This window comes from Stenella coeruleoalba, assembly GCF_951394435.1.
Source record: "Stenella coeruleoalba genome assembly, chromosome: 14".
NCBI lineage: Eukaryota > Metazoa > Chordata > Mammalia > Artiodactyla > Delphinidae > Stenella > Stenella coeruleoalba.
In genome coordinates this window covers 77456743-77476223 of record NC_137160.1, presented here as the reverse complement: position 1 = coordinate 77476223, position 19481 = coordinate 77456743, and the positions used below count along the sequence as shown (strand labels likewise).

The window sequence follows — 19481 nt, the reverse complement described above, 5'->3', positions numbered from 1 at the left end:
AAGAAGTAGGTATAAAGTGCTCTGGACGTTCCAGAGAGACTGAGTAGAGAGAGAGGGACAGGCAGAGCTGCCCCAAGCCCCTGGCTACTGCTCCTGGCTGTCTAGGCCTTTCCAGCATCAACCTCCAGGTACAGGTAGGTGAGAGAGTCTTTGGATGATTCCAGCTGCAGTCTCAAGCCACCCCAGCTAACAGAGTGGAGGGTACCTCTGAGCCCTGCCCAAATGACAGATGTATGAGCAAAATAAACTATTGTGGGGTTTTTTTGGCTGCACTGGGTCTTCGTTGCTGCACGTGGGGTTTCTCTAGTTGCGGCCAGCAGGGGCTAATCTTCGTTGCAGTGAGCGGGCTTCTCATGCAGTGGCTTCTCTTGTTGCAGAGCACAGACTCTAGGCACGTGGGCTTCAGTAGTTGCGGTGCATGGGCTCAGTAGTTGCGGCGTGCAGGCTCTAGGGCGCACAGGCTTCAGTAGTTGTGGCTCGCGGGCTCTAGAGCGCAGGCTCAGTAGTTGTGGCCCACGGGCTTAGTTGCTCCGCAGCATGTGGGATCTTCCCAGACCAGGGCTCGAAGCCGTGTCCCCTGCATTGGCAGGCGGATTCTTAACCACTGTGCCATCAGGGAAGTCCCAAAATAAACTATTGTTGTTTCGAACTAAAAAGAAAGTGCTGTGGGAACCCAGAGAAGGAGCAAGTAACTTTGTGGGGAAGAAGGAGAGGAGGGTTGGGATTGTTTGGCTGAGACTGTGGGTGAGGCACAGCTGGACAGGATCTGCAAATCCGTGTGTCTGAGTCTGTGCATTTTTTGAGAAGAGGCTCCACTGCTCTCATCAGATTCTCAGAAGAGTTCATGACCCACAAAAGGTTAAGATCCATTGCCTTAAAAGGGTGAGGAGACAATCGCCAGGACAACAAAGAATGGAAAAAATGTGCGAAGCCCTGGAAGCCCTGGGGTCTGTTTTGGCGAATATGTAGGGTAGGAGTGACTGAAGATTCACGTTCACTCCATCTTCTTTCGTTTGACAAATAATTTCCTGAACACCTACCATGGATCGGGCATTGTGCTTGGCTCAGAAATACAACAGTGAACGTGATCTTTTGTCCCTCTACAGACCTCACAGGCTCCAGAAACCTCCCCAGAAGGCTATCCTAATCCCCATATCTTTTTCCCAATGACCTGGGAGGCGAGCTTAGTCACCGGAACGTACCACGATTTCTTTCTTGGGAAAGAAAAAGCCCCAACAAGGAATGAAAAGACTTCTTTCTAAGTCGAACCAGACAATGGATGCAGTTAATAAAGAAAGCTGGAGAAAAAAAACGTAGCCACGTGATTCGATGTGCTTTTACTTGACTATGATTTCAATTTAAATCTTGATTGTATACAAACAGCATCTCTCAACACTGAAAACCCGCACCTGTGAAGACTTGTTTTCCTTTTTATCTTTCTCTCTCCCCTCTCTCTTACCTCCCTGCTCCCCCCGCCCATGCTTTCAAAATTGTTTTCAAGGCATCAGGAGAAATTTATACTGCAGTTGTGAACTTGATTCTTGGTTTTATCACTGACTCACCGTTCCCACGTACTGTACCTCTGATTTTCCATCTCCGAAATGGGTATGATTATACAAGAAAATAATGTCTGTGGAAATATTAAGAACCTCAGGTGATGAGTTTTGTAGAACTTTCACAAATACACACATACACACAGAGGATCTGATTAACCTGTAGGCAGAGTGGGGGTGGCAGAATTTCCTCAGGACAACCTCAGCAGACAGCGTGTGGTTCCCTTACCTGTTGATGCCTTTGTCTATATGTTTGGTTGAATTATGTCGCTGGATAAACCAGCCTGCAGCCACCTCATACTTGATCTTGAAACACAACACATTCTCTTTCAGGTACAGAGCTTCCAGCTCTGGCTGCTTATGAGTAGGGGAAGGGGAATGGACACGTTCTGTTCCTTGCTCTGTTCCTAGGACACAGGTTCAAGCTTGCTTCCCCCACCCCCATCCCATGAGTTTTATTCTCTGGAAGTCTTCCCTGAACCTTGGCAGACTCAGAGAATCTGTTACCAATGAGCCCTAAACTGGTGTTTCTCACCTCATGTGAAGTTCATATTGTCTATATGTTGCCCATAAAGAGCAATTGTCGCTGGGAAAGTCTTTCTGTGTTGCAGGGGAAGGTAGGGATATCAGGGGAAGGACAGCTATGCAGTCTAGTGTGGAAACAGCAAAAATAAACACCAAGGCTCTGAGTTTAAAAGTCAACCGTTCTTAAAGATGTTCTCTAGTGGACGTTGGGTACTGTGTCTATTGTTTTTGCTTGCCTATCAGCCATTCTCCTTTCTTCTGGAAAGAGCAACCCAGTTTTGTTTTGGTGATCCATATTCCCCCATTGGATGTCGTCTTTTTGTTTGTTTAAATACAATCAATTGTACAGATTATTTATTTATTTATTTATGGCTGCGTTGGGTCTTCGTTGCTGCACGCGGGCTTTCTCTAGTTGCAATGAGCGGGGGCTACTCTTTGTTGTGGCGTGTGGGCTTCTCATTGCGGTGGCTTCTGTTGTGGAGCACGGGCTCTAGGTGCACGGTCTTCAGTAGTTGTGGCACATGGACTCAGTAGTTGTGGCTCACGAGCTCTAGAGTGCAGGCTCAGTAGTTGTGGCGCACGGGCTTAGTTGCTCCACAGCATGTGGGATCTTCCTGGACCAGGGGTCGAACCTGTGTCCCCTGCACTGGCAGGCTGATTCTCAACCACTGCGCCACCAGAGAAGTCCTGGATGTCGTCTTGGTAGTGTCATTAATCAGAGTGCCTTACTCTCCTCTGGCCAAGACACAAGCCCATGACTGTGTCTTGTCCAGATATATTCTCCCAGAAATTTGAGTCTAGAAGGACTCCACAGGGTCGGAGCTCATTCATCCAGGCATCTGTGCCCAGAAGAGACTGACTCTTAGTTCCCCTGGGTCTCCAGAGCTTCTGTGGCCTTCTAAGGACTGTTCTTTGGCTATTACATCTATTCTGTGAATCTCCCTAGGCCCTTCCAATGCATACTTTTTTTTCTCTCAAGTTAGTTAGAGTAAGCTTCTGCCTCTGGCCATAATGAAGTAACTGGCACCAGACTTGTTTTCCAGCTGTACACAACTAGAAAACTGGACAAAATATATGAAACAACTGGTTTCAGACATTGGGCAACAGGCTGTGCAGAACTGTGAGCCTGAAAGAAAGGACGCAAATGAGTGGGCCTGTGATCACCTTTCTGCCTGGAAGTACTTTTTAGATTGCAGCACAGGAAGGATGATTCTAAGCAGAGCATAGTGACCTCTTTGAGTTGAGGAGACATAGATGATCATATGCAGAGGTTGATGAGGCTGGAATTTGTGAGGCAAAGTTCCAGAGAAGATGGTACTACATAGATAAACAGTGCCAGAAATCTGTATAAGGAGCCCTTTGAGTCATTGGCTGAATACTAAGTTGCTCAGGCTTTGCATAAAATGCTACAAAGTTGGCAAAGAACAACTACTGTGGAAGTATACACTGAATAATTCCCAGAGCTCTTATGGGATTGGGGGACGTTCAAATTCAGCAAGTCAGGATGGGAATAACCTATTGAACATCCAGTGCATTCATTAGAGACCACAGTGAGGTCAGACCTTAGTAGTAGGGCTAAACTAGCCTTAGAAGAAAGGCTTCTCTAGATCCACCCCAACAAAGCTTTTCAAAAAGCCTCAAAAAATCAAGCTGACCAGTAAATAACTTAACTTCCCTCCAAAATCAACAACAAAATCTAGACATTCAATTCATAACATTAATAATATCTAGCATCTAATAAAAAATTACTAGACATGTAAAGAAGAAGCATAGAAATGTGAACCATTACCAAGAGAAATATCAGTCACTATAAACAGATTCAAAATGATAAAGATGGTGTAATTAACAGACAAGGACTTTAAAACAGCTATTAGAAATATGTTCAAAGATTTAAAGGAAAACATGAACATAATGAGAAGTGGAAGAAAAAAATTTTAAAGAACCAAATGAAACTTCTAGAAAGGAAATATACAATATCTAAAATGTAAAATTCACTGGATAGGTTTACATATTAAACAGCATATTCAACATATTCTTAGCATATTAAACAACAGCACATTAAAAGTTGCATAAGAAAAAATTAGTACACATGTTGACACAATAATAGAAGTTATTCAAACTGTAGCCCAGGGAGAAAAAAGACTAGGAAAAAAATGACCACAGCATCAGAGACTCTGAAACAATATTAGATGGCTGACCCTACATGTAATTGGAGTCTCAGTATGGAAGGAGGGCAGAAGTTTGGAGGTACTGATGGTTTCAGGCTCTGCTGGATCCAGGAACTCAGACAATGTCATTGGGAATCTCTCTATCTCTCATCTTTGCTTTCCTTGGTTTTGGCCTCATCCTCAGGCAGGCTGTACCCAGATAGTGACAGAGATAGCATCCAGCAGCTCCAGGCTCATATCCCACACAGATGCAGATCCAAGAGAAAGTGAATTTCTCTTTCCCCGTATTTCAACCATTATTCAGTCTGATTAACCCACTTAGGATCACACACCCATCCCTGAGTAATTCCTGACTCTGATCGGCCAGGTCTGAGTTGTATATCCTCCTTCCAGGGGGGTGGAAGAGAGATGCTCTCCCAAAGGTAAATTGGGACGCTGTTACCAAAATATGGTGCCATAGATGTTGAACTGCCAAAAAAAATAGTCAGTTACTACATTGTGTAAAGCACTAAACAATAAGAGCTGTCGAGTACAGCCTCATCCAAGTACAACTTTGCATGTACCAACTCACTTAATCCTTACAACTGTATCAGGATGGAAGCTCATGAAGGACCCAGCTTTATGATGGTTTTCTGGTTCCAGCTCCCAGCCTTGTGTGACCCAAGGTGGTGCCTCCTGTCCCCAGTCACTTCAGGTACTGCACTATCAACTTTGGGCTTTCTTTCCGTCTTTATTTTTGGCCCCTGGGAATTACCCCAATTTCCTTAGAAACATTGTTATGCATTAACAGTAATTATTCTTTTCAACATCTCTCTATATGTTTAATAGCAGGATGGTTTTCAGCTCATCTCTCCATTGTACAGATGGATCCCCAATGTATAATGGGTCATGTCCCCATTGTATCAGTGAGGAAACTGAGGCCCAGAGAAGTTAAGTAGCTTACCCCAGGCAACACAGCTAGTAAATGGCAGAACCAGTATTCAAACCCAGAGCCTGTTTTTTTTGTTTTTTGCGGTACATGGGCCTCTCACTGTTGTGGCCTCTCCTGTTGCGGAGCACAGGCTCCGGACGCACAGGCCCAGCGGCCATGGCTCACGGGCCTAGCCGCTCCGCGGCATGCGGGATCCTCCTGGACCGGGGCACGAACCCGTGTCCCCTGCATCAGCAGGTGGACCCCCAACCACTGCGCCACCACGGAAGCCCCAGAGCCTGTTTTTTAACGCACCATGCTCTGCTACATCAGTGAATGGTGGCTGGTTAATGAGGTCACACACCTGCGTCTCTGTCTGTGGCAGAGTCTTACCTAGACCTAGGGATCCCAGCTCCTCCCTAGACCCTGGAGTCCTTGAGGCACCATCCTACTTCCTGATAATTACTAAGCCCACAGGAAAGGGAACCTCAATGTTTATGTAAGACACCTTGCAACCAAGATACTCTGAATGTTTTCGTCTGGACACGGGGAAAGGGGTGGTGGGGAGAAGACCTGGCGAATGGAAGCCGTGGTGGCTTGTTAGTTTGCTGTGGCTGCCATACCACGTCCTTGGTGTTCCTTGGCTTGGAGGTGCATGAAGTCCAATTTCCCCCGTCTTCCCCGGGCCTTCCCCTCTGTGTGTCTGTGTGTCTGTGCTCTTCTGAGTGTCTAATCTCCCTTTGCCTCACTCTTCTAAGGATACCTGTCATTGAATGTAGGGCCCACCCAGGTAATCCAGGATGACCTCACCTTGAGATCCTTAAGTTTGTTACATCTGAAAAGACTCCTTTTCCAAGTAAGGTCACATACACAGGTTCCAGTGGTTAGGATACAGACATCTCCCTTTTGGGGGGAAGGGGGCACTACTTAACCTACTACTGTGGTAAAGCTGCCAAACTTTGTTCTGTCTCTGAGCTGTGACCGATGTGGAGAGAGCCACAGGTTTGGCTGAGTGAGCGAGCCGTGGTGGGTTTTTGACAGTGCCTCTTTTATTGTTTTGTACTTTTCTGTTTTGAGGTTTTCTGCCCTCTCTTCTGGAAGGTGCACGATGCTCAGTGCTGGGCTCTGTGGTTATTTTCACCTAACAGCTGTGTTTCCGGCGAGCAGCTGGGGATGCTTCTGACTCAGCAGAACCGTAGCAGTAACCGTCAAGAAGCCGTTCAAGCAAGGCTAGAAATAAAGGAGCAGTTTCTTCCCCCATGTCCCCTCCTCCTTTCACTTCCCCACCCGCGGGGACCTTTCGAAAGTCTCAACAAAGCACTTCTTAAAAAACTCCCGCTTCCACCAGTGTGCTCAAGGCCTGGCTGAAGGTGGCCCTCAGCTAGGCTTTCCGAAGGCAGATGGATTCCAGAAAGGACTCTGGCAAAGCAGCCTGGCTTTGTATGTGGGAGGCCCCTCCCAAGATGCCCACACCCCCTCCCCACACGGCTGTGTCTTACAAGTTTCCCACAGGTCTGAGCAGTGAAAGCAGAGGCTGGCGGGACTTCTGTGGTTTTCCAGGGTGTGGCCACAAGGGCCAGGGTATCTACATTCAGCAGCCCTTCTCTGTTTAAAAGGTAATGATTTCACCCTGGGCCTGGGAGGCAGCTCCAAAGTTTTACCCCCTGGAGAGAGGCCCTGGAAGTCCTGCCTGCAGCAGGAAGGGAACCAACAGGAAAAAAAAATTTTGCGTCCTGGAGAGCCAACGTCTGTGCATGCTGGTGCCTGCAGAAGGCTCACGGGAGAGCGAGACAGCTGCATTCTGAGCCTCGTTGCTGCTGTTCCGAGAAAGAAAGGAACAAATAAATTTAGCTCCGTCCTACGCATCCTTCACAGCTGCTTATTGACTAAACAGAAAGAGGCCTCTATTTCAACCCTGGCTTCTCAGCTTTTTTGCCTGATGAGGTCTGCCACCGCCCTTTACAAGGAGGTGACTGGCCCCCGCCGCCTTTAGCTCTCGACTAGAGGCTGTACAAGGAGCTCAAGTTCAGGGTTTGAGGTGCCTTTTGCCATCCTGAAACAAAATGGCGGCCGGTAAATGTTTCCACCTGGGCCTCGGCTACTGGACTTCCTAATGTATTTCTTTGCAAGGCAGAACGTGGGGAAGGCTTGACTGCTCAGAGGCCAGCCTGTAGTTCCCAGAGCCATTAGTTTAATAGCACCATTTGTGGAAATAAAGAACTCGCTGACTGGATTTGCAAGTTAAGAGACTGGAACGAAGCGCTGAAGAGGTTTCATGGGGCTTCAGCTTGGAGGGGATCCTCTGGGACAGGAGCAAACTGTGGACTTCGAGTCAGACAGATCTGGGTTCAAGTCCTAGCTCCACTACCTAAGAGCAGAATGCTTCTGGGCAGGGAGCGCTGTCTCCTCACCTGGAAGTGAGGCGTTGGCCACGATGTTGAGCTTCTCTGAGCCTCGTGAAACAGCAGTAATGATACAGGGTTGTCGTGACATGACATCATGTATTGAACATGCCCAGCCCAGTTCTTGGTGTTCCAGGATGGCACCAAGTCCGTCCGCTTCACCTGCCTAAGCCTGATCCCTTGGCTTCTGGCCACAGCATCCGACTCTTTTCTGTAAAGATTTCGGGCTCACCTTACCCTCAAACTCTGCAGGTGAGTTCGTGGCCCAGGACTGATCATGGAGAATCTCACACACCCCTGGCCATAGTGATTAGTTCCTGGATGTTCACGGGACCCAAGCTGAGATCATCAGAGCCAACTTCAGGGATGTTGGTGGAATTATTGGGATGGAGAAAATCTTTCTGCTGGGTTTCTAAGGGGTCAAATTTTAAACATGGTGATGGTGGTTGATCTCTTTATGTAAAGGAAGGAAGAATCTCCCTGAGAATAAAGCCAACACAGAAGAACGCAAACAAACCGACAAGCAGACTGTGTTCTGACCATTTGAGGCCCTTGATTCAGCCATGCCTGAAGCCGTCATCCCATGATCTTTCCAGTTATATGAGTCAATACCTTCCTTTTTTGATTTAAGCCAGTCTGAGTTAGGTTCTATCTCTTGCAATCTGATGAATCCTAAGTATTACACAGCTCAGTACATATCTTTTTGTATTTGAATTTACTTGTGGCCTCATCCAGAACCAAGAGGTATGCAGATGACTGCTCACTGCCACCTCCAGGCGTGAGAGTCTCTGAAGAGTCTCTATGTTCTGGCATGCTGATTTCCTTTGGGCCTCTCTTGCAGATAGGGAGGCAGTATAGTGTAGAAAAAAGGAAGGAGTTTTAGGGTAAAACAGATTGAGCTCAAATCTTCTTCATCATTTACTAGCTCAGAGACCTTGGGCAAGTAACTTATTCCCTGTGATCCTCTGTCTTCTCACCTGTGGAATGGGATACTATTACTTGTGAGTTGCAGTGTGTATGGGTACTAGATTCTAAAGCCAGAGTGAAGGCAAAAACATACCTGAGGGCTTCCCTGGTGGCGCAGTCGTTGAGGGTCCGCCTGCCGATGCCGGGGACATGGGTTTGTGCCGCGGTCCAGGAAGATCCCACATGCCGCGGAGCGGCTGGGCCCGTGAGCCATGGCCGCTGAGCCTGCACGTCTGGAGCCTGTGCTCCGCAGTGGGAGAGGCCACAACAGTGAGAGGCCCGCGTACAGGGGAAAAAAAAAAAAAACCTGAAAATCTGATAGACTGCCCTCCCCCTGAAGGGTTGAGAAACCTTGTTCTAGAATCACACTTAGCGCAGACAGCTGTTCATCACAGGAAAGGCTCCCAGGATTGGAGACTGCAGATGAGCAGGTCCATATATTCCATTTCCATGCTTCCCGGGTGGCAAGTCCACATGCGAACAAGACGGGGCATTGTCCACACCCTTTCAATGAGCATTTCTCCCTCTTTCTTTTGGCCAGCGGTGCATGGCTGAATTGGTGTAAGTCAACGCTTGCAGGGTGTGCCAGTCCTGCTTCTGCCTCATAGAGTTGCTGCGAGCATCTGAGAGGCCCTTGTGTAGAATGGGCTTTGCACAGAGCGAACCCTTAGGCGTCAGACTTGGTACTTGTACGATTTTCACACGTAGCGCAAACCTTGTGCACAGTAAGTGTTCAGCATGGGTCTTCTGAACTGCCTTAAATTCGGAACGAGAGCACCCAGCCTTGTGGTGAGGAGGTGACAGTTCCAAGGGAGTCTCAACACGCGTGGTTCTTGTCTGAATTTGCAGCTCTGACAGGGCCTCTCACCACCACCTTCTTCAGTAGCTGTCACCCCTCGTGTGCTTTTCCCAGCCCTCAGCCCCAGCACACGGAACATGGGACCAGTTTGCTTGGAGACCACACTCTGGCCCCCAGCCCCAGCTCCTGCCCTTGACCCTCATCCAGTCCCTTTATCTCTTGGAGCCTCAGTTTCCTCCCAGTTAAAACAGGGATCCTAACTCCCAGCTCTTCACGAGATCGTCTGTCGGGACTTATTAAGTGCACCAGACTTACACCTGGGCACCACAGACCTGAGATTCAGTCTGTGGGCTTGTTTATTTTTTGGCCTATATATTTTCTCTTAAATATTTGAAATACATATTTTCTAGTATTTTTAATTGAGGGGCAATTTACATAATATGAAATTATCCATTTTAAAGTGAACAATTCGGTGGTATTCAGTACGGTCACAGTCTTGTGCAGCTGCCTCCTTGATTTAGTTCTAAAAAACTTTCATCACCCAAAAGGAAGTCCCATACCCATTATTCATTCGTCCCCATTCCCCTCTCCCCCCAGCCCCTGGCAACCAGTAATCTGCTTTCTGTCTCTGTAGTTTTGCCTATGTTGGACACTATATATAAATGGAATCATATACTATGTGACCATTTGTATCTGGCTTCTTTCCTTTAGCATCATGTTCTTGAGGTTCATCCATGTTGTAGCCTCTGTCAGTACTTCATTCCTTTTTATGGCCAAATAATATTCCATTGTACGGATAGACCACATTTTGTTTATGCACTTAGCCCTTCATGGACTTTGGGTTGTTTCTACCTTTTGGCTATTTGTGAATAATGCTGCTATGAACATGCTTGTAGATGAGCTAGTTTGAGCACCTGCTTCCAGTTGTTTTGGGCACATAATGAGGAGTGGAATTGCTGGGTCACATGGTAATTCTATGTTTAACTTTTTGAGAAACCACCACTTTGTTTTCCACAGTGTCTGGGCCACTTTTTATTCCCACCACCAAAGTATGAGTGTTCCAGTTTCTCCACATCCTCCCCAACACTTGTTACTTCCCATTTTATTTCTTTTATGATAGCATCCTAGTTGGTGTGATGTGGTACTTCATTATGGTCAGATTAGATAGTAGCAGGTAAAAGGAAAAGATTTCACATGAAAATCCAGAGCAACAGCTTCTCTTGAGAAAGGAAAGAGCTGTCAACACTGGGACTGCATTCGGGAGAAGGCAGGCATTGTCTGAAGCTCAGTGGCAGCTGCCCCTTCAGCGGGGGTGTCCCTTCTGGGTCCTCCACAGGCCCCAGCCCACCTTAGCGTTCCCCCAACTCCGAGTCAGCTGCTGCTTCTCATCACACTCCACCGCTCTTTTTCTTAAAGAAGAAACCGGCACCCATGTCTCCATCAAAAGTGAGGAAAAAGAGACTTGGAGAGCCCTGTTGTTTTGAAGTAGAGGAAGACCCGCAATTCTCTGTGGAAGTGTTTCATATGCGCCTGCGTCATTTACTCATTTCTGCCACCTGGTCCCCATGGGCATCTGAGCGGGTGACACACCCACAACTAGCTCTGTCCACTGTCCTTCCTTAGGGGTGGTGGGGAGGGCAGAGCGATGGCGCCAGGACTGTGCCCTTCTCCCAGGCTGACGCACCCAGGCCAGCCTGGGCCTTCCTGGGCTCATACACATGTGGTCCTTCTGCCTGGCACTTTCTGTCCTGCTCTTCCCCACCCAGCCCTACTCTGGTCCTTCTCCAGGTCTTAGCGTAAGCGCTGTTTTCTCCAGAGTCTTCCCTGCTGCTCCAGAGCACATCAAGTATCCCTGCTGTGTGTCCTTGCAAGACCCTGGACTCCCCCCAGGTCCTCAGCACAATTATCACTATCTATCCCTTACAGGAGTTCTTCCCTTTGTAAAGTGTGGACCCCGATGCACACATGCATAGATTCACACGTCCCGGTTTAGGCCACAGGCCCAGCGCTTGTCCATCCCAGACCCGTCTCGTGCCTGCCTTCATCTAGGGCCGCCACTGTCCCTGCTTCCCGCGGGCAGCGACTCCAGTGTGCACAACATAAACTTTCCAACCCACTTTCCAGTGCTTATGAAGCATGCATAATGTTGTTCTTTGGGCGTGTATGTTTTAAATTTATGTCACTGGGGTTGTATCATAAATCTCAGTCTAGTTCCTACTTTTTTCATCTCACGCTATGTTTTTAAGATCTATCCATGGTGATATATGCAAATCCAGTGTATTATTTCTGCCTGATGCATATTATTCCATGATCTGCATTTATCGGATGTGGTTTATCTATTTAGCCTGTCATGGACAGGTAGGTCACCTCTGACTCCTTGCTTTGACAAACCTGGCCTCCACCAACATCCTCAGGCGTGTCTCCTTGTCATCCTAGGCAGGGGTGTCTCTAGGATACACACCTGGGAGAGGCACTGCTGTTTCATATATTGTTATGGGTTGAACTGAGTACCCCCCACAAAGGTACGTTTGAAATCCTAACCAAGAGTACCTCAGGATGTGACCTTGTTTGGAAACAAGGTTGCTGCAGGTGTAATTAGCTAAGATGAAGTCATATTGCAGTAGGCTGGACCCTTAATCCAGTATGACTGGTGTCCTTATAAGAAGAGGGAAAACGATGTGAGAAGACAAAGGCAGGAATTCAAGTAATGTAGCTGCAAGCCAGGGAGCACCAAGGATTGGCAGCCATCGTCAGAAACTAGGACGAGGCAAAGAAGGATTCTACCCAGAGTGTCAGTGGGAGCGTGACCCTGCTGACATACAGCCTAGGTCTGCATTCATAAGCTTCTCTGAACATTTGGAACTAGAACTTTCTCTTGATGGTGAATACTGGTAATTTGGATCACTCTCATTTACAAACAGACTATATCCATCCATTCATCCATCCATCCACTACCTGTAAATCCATCCATCATCTGTCTTTTAATCCATCCATCTATCCATCCATCCATTTCTCCATCTATCCATCCATCCATTTATTTCTCCATCCATCCATCCATCCATTATCTATACATCTGTCTGTCATCCATTCATCCACCTATTTATCTATTATTCATCCATCCCTCCCTCCCTCCCTCCCTTCATCCATCCGTCTATCCATCATCCATCCATCCTCTCATACCACAGATTTTTACTGGGTGCCTGCTCAGTTCTGGATTCACAGTAACGAACAAGACAAACAGTTCTTTGCCCTCATGGAACTCATCATTAGTGGGGAAGACAGACATTAAACTAACAATTACTTAGATACAGGTGTGATAAGCTCTGTAAAGGACAAATATAGTGCCTGTGAGAGCAGAGAATGGGGGGACTTGGCAAAGCCTGGGGGTCATGGAAGACTTCACTGCAAAGGTGACATTGAAGCTGATGCCTGAAGGATGGGTAGGGATTGGCCAGAGGAAACATGGGCAGGAAGGGCCTCCCACACAGAGAACAGGTGTGCATAGTTTGAGATTGGAAAGCATTTGGTGCTTGTAAAGAAGTAAAAGCAGGTCAGCATAGCTGGAGTGGAGGGAGGGTGGGAAAATGCCTGAGACGTGGCTCAACAATTGGCTGAGCCAGTATCCCTGAGTGTCCCCTAGGGACTTGTGCATCGGCAGGGAAGAGCCCCACAGTAGATTAGGAGTAGGAATTACTTCCGTCCACATGGCTCACTTCAAAGCCAGCTCCCTTATTAGTTTGCTGACTAAGAAATGGACTTAACAATATCCACTCCATAAAAGAGGTGAGCAATGAAACAGTACTCCATAAATGCCTCAAGGCACCTAGGAGAAAACAATTGCATAAATCCATTCATTTTCGCCATTATTTTAAAAATCCCACAGGTTAGTAACGCACACAGCAAAAGCAAAGGAAATGGCTACCCTTAGCATTTACCTGGTTCTGGTCTTTCTTGGGGACTAAAATATGGCTTTTAGAGGCTTGTCTCATTTATCCTAGAGCAGGACTATGAAGTGATAAAGGTGGATCATTACAGATGAGGCAGCGAAGGAGTTGAGAGGTTAAGTTACCTGCTAAGGTCACACCACGAGACGGGGAAAGACGTTGGGGAAGAAGACAGGCTTCCTGCCTCTCGGTCCATTGCCAGACCCCTTACAGCCAGACCAGGGAGGAATTGCTTCTCTCCATAAGTGGGAATACCACTGAGAGCTAATTTCTCCCCACTAGATCCACAGAATGGAGAAGAGCACTTGACCTGGAGTCTTGTTCTTGGGGTGGTCTGTCGTGCAGACTGTGATAACTATCAGGGAGCCGTCATATTTCCATTTCTCTTGGGCTGCTCCTGTCCAGAGAGAGAGAAAGGGAGCCCCAATCAAGGCTGGAAGAGCCAGCCTGCAACACATCCACTCAGGGCTGTCAATACTTGGGTTTTACGGACACCCAGATTCAGAGGCAATAGCTTAGTGCCTCTTCATCGATTTAACTATCATTTCAGGTCCATAGCTCACAGCTAGAAACCAGCCTGCATAAAACCTCACATTATGGTGCTTCTGTTCTTCTTAAGGACACTACATTCCATTAGGAAAACCAGACTGTTAGGGGCAGGCTTGATGGACGAGCCTGATGTTATTATCTCGCTGAACAATTACAGGGCCAGCCTCTTAGAGGGGGACTCCCCAGTACACACGTAGGATTTGGTCGACGAGATGTGCAGAATGGAGAGAAGGGCTGAGAAGACCCGGGCACTCAACCCTTTAGTGGGCATCCAAGTTTACTCTCAGAAGTCCTTAGGGAATGGTGCTTCAGAGAGAGACCTTTCTTCTGACCTAACTGCAGAGTCCAAACAATGAAAATTAATTACTGAACAAGTATGGATTAAGTGCCTGCTCCTTCTAGACCCTGGGCTAGACAGCAGGGACCTTTAGAAGCTTTAAGCTATGGTGTGGTCTGAATGTTCTCAGCATCCCACTGAACATGCTGCTCTGGGTGTTCCCTGCCTGTTTGATCCAGGTTGGTACTAGAGATGAAACCTATTTGTTATCTGTGGTCTGGGAGTTCAGAGAGTGGTCAAGCGAGGCTCTTTGATAAGGTGGAATGGGCTAGGCTTTGAAGGACAGGCAGAACAGAGTTGAGGGGATTGGGGTGTCTGGTAAGGCAGTATTTTGAGACAGTCCAGTTTTCATCCATTTCCATCTTCCATCCATGGACACCTTAGCTTATCTGGGACATTGGTGAGGCCACTTAAGGGCAGGCTTGTAGACATCTGCTTTGCAGACACACAACAGAGCACACACATGGAGCACGCACACACACAAACACACACAGAGTATATCTATTCTGGGCATGCTCATTAGCAGCTAACTTTAATCTTCTTTAACGCTTGCATCTCAAATCCCAAATACTTTAGTGTGTGCTGTCTATGAACACACACCAAAAATAGTTCTGGGTAGATAAACACATTGAGCCAAGAGGCTGTCTGATTGCAGTTTGAGTCGCGTGAAGTCACTGCCTCCTAGATCCCTTCAGTGCAGCCGAGGAAGGAATCTTAACACAGAATATCAATAAATAACTAACCTGAACCGCACCTCCTCCTACCCACTGCGGCCAGCAACCCATGCAGCTCACCACCCCCTGTGGGAAAGCCGAGATGCTCTGTCCCTAGGCCTTCGGCAGGATGTGTCTGCTTGAGGGTCTGACCATGTGGCTGAAACTCACTGTTTCTTGCGCCCAGTTCACCCCCTGCATTGCACACCTAATTGCAAGATGCAGCAGCTCTTGCAATTAGGTGTGCAATGGCTGCAAACTTGCATCGATGAAAGAGTTGATGAACGTCAGTGAAAAGGAAAAGTTGACGGTGCCTTTCTGCCATCTGCCTCTTTCCTTCCACATTGCCAAGTACCTGATGCTGGCTGCTGACTTGATATATTCATCGTTACAAGAATTTAAAAGTTAAGAAAAAAAAGAAAAAAATTACGGGAGTGTGCAGCCTTGTCCCCGTCCACCACCCACAAAAGGAAGGACCCAGTGTCATTTTGTAGTGGGTGAATGCTGGCCCCCCACAAAAGGTATGTCCATATCCTGACCCCCCAGAACCTGTGAATGTGACTTTATTTAGAAAAAGTGTCTTTGCATATGTAATTAAATTAAGGATCTTGAAATGAGATAATCCCGGATTTATCTGGGTTGGCCCTAAATCCGATGACAAATGTTCTCACGAGACACACAGAGGACAGACCCACAGGCAAAGGCCACGTGAAGACAGAGGTAGGAAGTGGAGTTGGTGGCCACAAGCACAGGAATGCTAACAGCCACCAGGAACTGGAAGAGGCAAGGAGCAAAAATCTTCCCTGGAGCCTCTGGAGGGAGCACAGCCTTACTGCCACCTTGATTCTGGACTTCTGGCCTCCAGAACTGTGAGAGAATAAATTCTTATTGTTTTAAGCCATGAAGTTTATGGTGATTTGTTTTGGCAGCCCTAGGAAACTCATACACATTTCTTACTGCATTAATGGAAAAGCGGGCCAAGTTAAAAAAAAAAAAAAAAAAGAAGAATGGAGAAGCCAATAGGATTTAAATAACAAGTTGCATTTATGGGGCACTTAACATGCCAGGTTCCTGCTCAAATTAGAGTGACAGAACTGAGTTTGTACCTGGCAAGGTGAGCCCCAGAGCTCATGCTTTTAGCCAGCTACCCTATACTTCTGGAAAAGAGTGGGAGCTGTATTTGGAAAGGGAGATGGGAGGGGAAATGAGAAAAGTTAGATCTGAAAGAGAGTTGGGGAGAATTTGAGAGAGATGTGGGGGCCAGGTGCTGTGGAAGAGAAGTACAAAAGTTCTGAAGTTTTGCTTTACATTATAAATAGGATTTTTTGGGTGTTCCCTGAGAAATTTGGTAAAGATTTAAATTGCTCTCTAGTTAAGTTTTTTTTTTTTTAAGAAAAAATTTTTACATGACATCATGACGAGACTTGCTTATGTGTTACCTGTGTTTTGTACAGGATACTTTTTCACTCGTTTGACATTTCTTTATTCCCTGTGCTCTGGCTTATCTGCCAAAATCTGTGCTAGGTGCTGGGCAGACCTGCAGGTAAATGAGAACCAGACCCTGCCCTGGGGTGCTCAGCTCATGAGGTGGGCAAGGTCCAGCAGACGAAGGTCCTTGAGTTTGGACATCATTCTGTGGGCAGTAGGAAATTTTACGCAGGGGACGAAATTGAGAGAGAGTGAGAACTGGCTCTGTGTTCCCCAGGCCGCTGTGCATCCCTGCCCCCTCTGACCTTTAGCAGCTGGTGGCTAAGTGGATAGACTGATAAACTTGCTAGACTACTGAGGATTAAAGAGTTTCCCATTAAGGTGACACCATCGGATTTTAACTTTTTTTTTTTTTTGGCTGAGCCGCGCAGCTTGCGGGATCTTAGTTCCCTGATCAGTGATTGAACCCAGGCCCTCGGCAGTGGAAGTGGGGAGTCCTAGCCACCGGACCACCAGGGAATTCCCAACATCATCAGATTTTAAAAGTTTTTTTTTTTCTCTAGGCTTTTTTAGTATGGGGTGGGGAGGGAATGGGAAATGGGGCATGGAGTGATGGTGACTGACTTTCTTCAAATCCTATTGCCTTGATGGCCCCTACTGAACCCAGTTGTAGGGTTGGTCCTGGCTTTCAGAAGATATTTACCTTGACAATATGGACAAAACCAGTTTCTATTCATCTTTGCGATTACATGGGAGTCACATGGGAGGTGATAGTACAGCTCTACGTTAATAGAATTCAGACCATGATCAGAAATTAACCTTGAAAGCCCTTGGAGAGACATTACATTGGAGGCTGTCGTGGTTTCTTGCAGTCAGTCCAGCATAGCTGGGTTTCTGTGGAATTGGAGAAGGTTGTTGATTGCTCAGTTGAGCACCAGATGAAGCTGGCCAAAATTTAGAGGCTGTGTTATATGAAAACAGCAGATATTTAAGCACTGGACTCATACTAAGGGCTGAGAGGTGCTTGGAGCTGAGACTACTGCATGGACCCCAGAGAAGAAAGGCAGGTGAACCCTTGCCTGGCACTTACATGTATTTGTTCTATCTTTTCTCTCGTTATCATATTATTGTTATTATTACTATTCTGCTGAGTCCCTATTGTTGAATGAATGTACAGAACACAATTGCATACATTGTAGGACTAGACTATAGTATAAATTTTTCTTAAAAGTTCTTGCCTTTCACTATGAGAGTTATCCTTTCTCAGAATAAATTTGGCCGGCTTAGCTGTCCGTGTGGCTCTGCTGAGGGATTACAGTCTTCCAGCCAAGTTGGGTCTTGTCCACAGTGATCCAGAAGCCAATTTTCTGAATAAATCACAAAAATGCTCCAGAGTTGGTATATTTACCCAAAAGCTCATCTTCTCTTGCTATGCACACATAATAGTTGTGAATGTACTTTGCATTTTGCAGTATTTTATATAGTGTGGCATTTCCCAAAGCGTGGTCTGGGGAACACCAGGGTGGCGGAGTGTTCTGTGGAACAAGAGTTTCCTGGGCGGAATACGGTTGGAAACTACCTTCTTTTGGATGTGTATTCACACGTCAACTGAGTCTGAAGTAAAGACATCTGGGTAACTTGGTTTAATGCAGCACTGGCCAAATTTGGTTGCCCATGGAATCACCCTGTTTGGTGCACTCTGGCAGCCAGAAGCACAGGGGAGGGGCAGGGCAAGAGGTGGCCAGGCCCACCCTGGGTTTCTCAGGCCCTGGGGCAAAACTGAGTTGGAGGGTGGGAGACTAAGCTGGATGTTTCATACTGGCCAGACCTGGACGGGACTTGTTAATATTGGAAGCTGGCCAGAAAGCTATAGGATATGCCCAGGCTGCCACTAAGGGCTGGGAAAGGGAGATTTGTACGAATATGGCTGATAACTGTCTTTGGAGGAAAATTCAACCCTTTTCTGTTTGTACCCATTGGGTTCAATAACCTGTTATAAAGAATAGGGTTGAGTAGCATCCCACCAAAATTCATGTCTACTTGGAGTCTTGAAATGTGAACCTATTAGGAAATAAGGTCTTTGCAGAGGTAATTAAGGTGATGATCATACTAGATCAGGGTGGACCCTAAATCCAACAACGAGTGTCCTTATAAGAGATGGAAAAGAGGCACACAGGGAGAAGGCCATGTGAAGACAGAGGCAGAAATTGGAGTGATGTGGCCACAAGCCAAGGAACGCTAGGAACCACCAGAAAATGGAAGAGGTGAGGAAGGATCCTCCCCTAGAGCCTTTGGAGGGAGTGTGGCATGGCCCTGCTGCCACCTTGACTTCAGACTTCTGGCTTCCAGATCTGTGGGAGAATAAATTCCTGTTGTTTTGAGCCACCAAGTTTGTATTGATTCATGATGGCAGCCCCAGGAAATTAATACAAGCCGATGCTAGTCTCACCCTTGGGTGCGACAGGATTTCCACACAGCCTGAAACTGTGAATCAGATACATCCCTGTTGATGAAGGCGTAATGGATACATGTGAACTCGAGACCTGCTAACTTCTGCACCAACGCTGGATAATTAGTTAGAGGCTGCGTGACAGTCTTGAGGGCTCCATGCAACGTGGAAGAGGAGAGATTGCAGAGGAAAGGGGCAATTTTAGGGACACTGAGGGATGATGGGGTACAGGGAGGGCAGGTGAATCCCATGAACTGTGAGAGGTAAGTCAACTAGAAAAGATGTGAGGAGCCTCTTGTTGGCAGACCTGAGAAAGAGTGACTCAATGAAAAGACACAGCTGGGAGGTGCCTCCAGGCTGGGTCCGCAGTGAGTTGCCAGGTCTGGGACCTCAAAGGCCCAGGCAGCCCTTTTGCAATTAATCATTTGTGCCCAGGGTCAGCCTGACATTCCAGTGGACTTGGAGTTACTTCTCATACTGTCATTTAACCTTCCCAGAGCTCAAGTCTCTGCTGTATGACCTTCAACTACTGGCTCCACCTCTCTTAGCCTGTTTTCTGACCTACAAAATGGGGGTAATAATAATTTGAACTTTGTGGGGATTATGTGAGATAATGCACATGCAAGACGCTCCACAGGTTCGTGGCACATGGCAAATACTTGCTTTGTTAGCTACTAGTACTGTTACTGTTCCTGTTTATGACCTGTGATCCTACCTACCAGCTTTCACACACTGAGC

General features: G+C 47.0%; 1 protein-coding gene across 5 annotated transcripts in view; it reads left to right on the top strand.

Moving 5' to 3' along the window:
* The window catches only part of SPRING1 (SREBF pathway regulator in golgi 1), a 312066-nt gene that overhangs the window by 126750 nt on the left and 165835 nt on the right, over positions 1 to 19481 (top strand). The window contains exon 6 of one of the 5 annotated variants that reach the window (XM_079942824.1): positions 1107 to 1378. The exons of the other annotated variants lie outside the window; for them this stretch is intronic. The gene's annotated coding sequence lies outside the window, so the exon portion shown is untranslated. Of the gene's footprint in view, positions 1 to 1106; positions 1379 to 19481 lie in introns of those variants that run through there. 5 annotated transcript variants of the gene reach the window in all.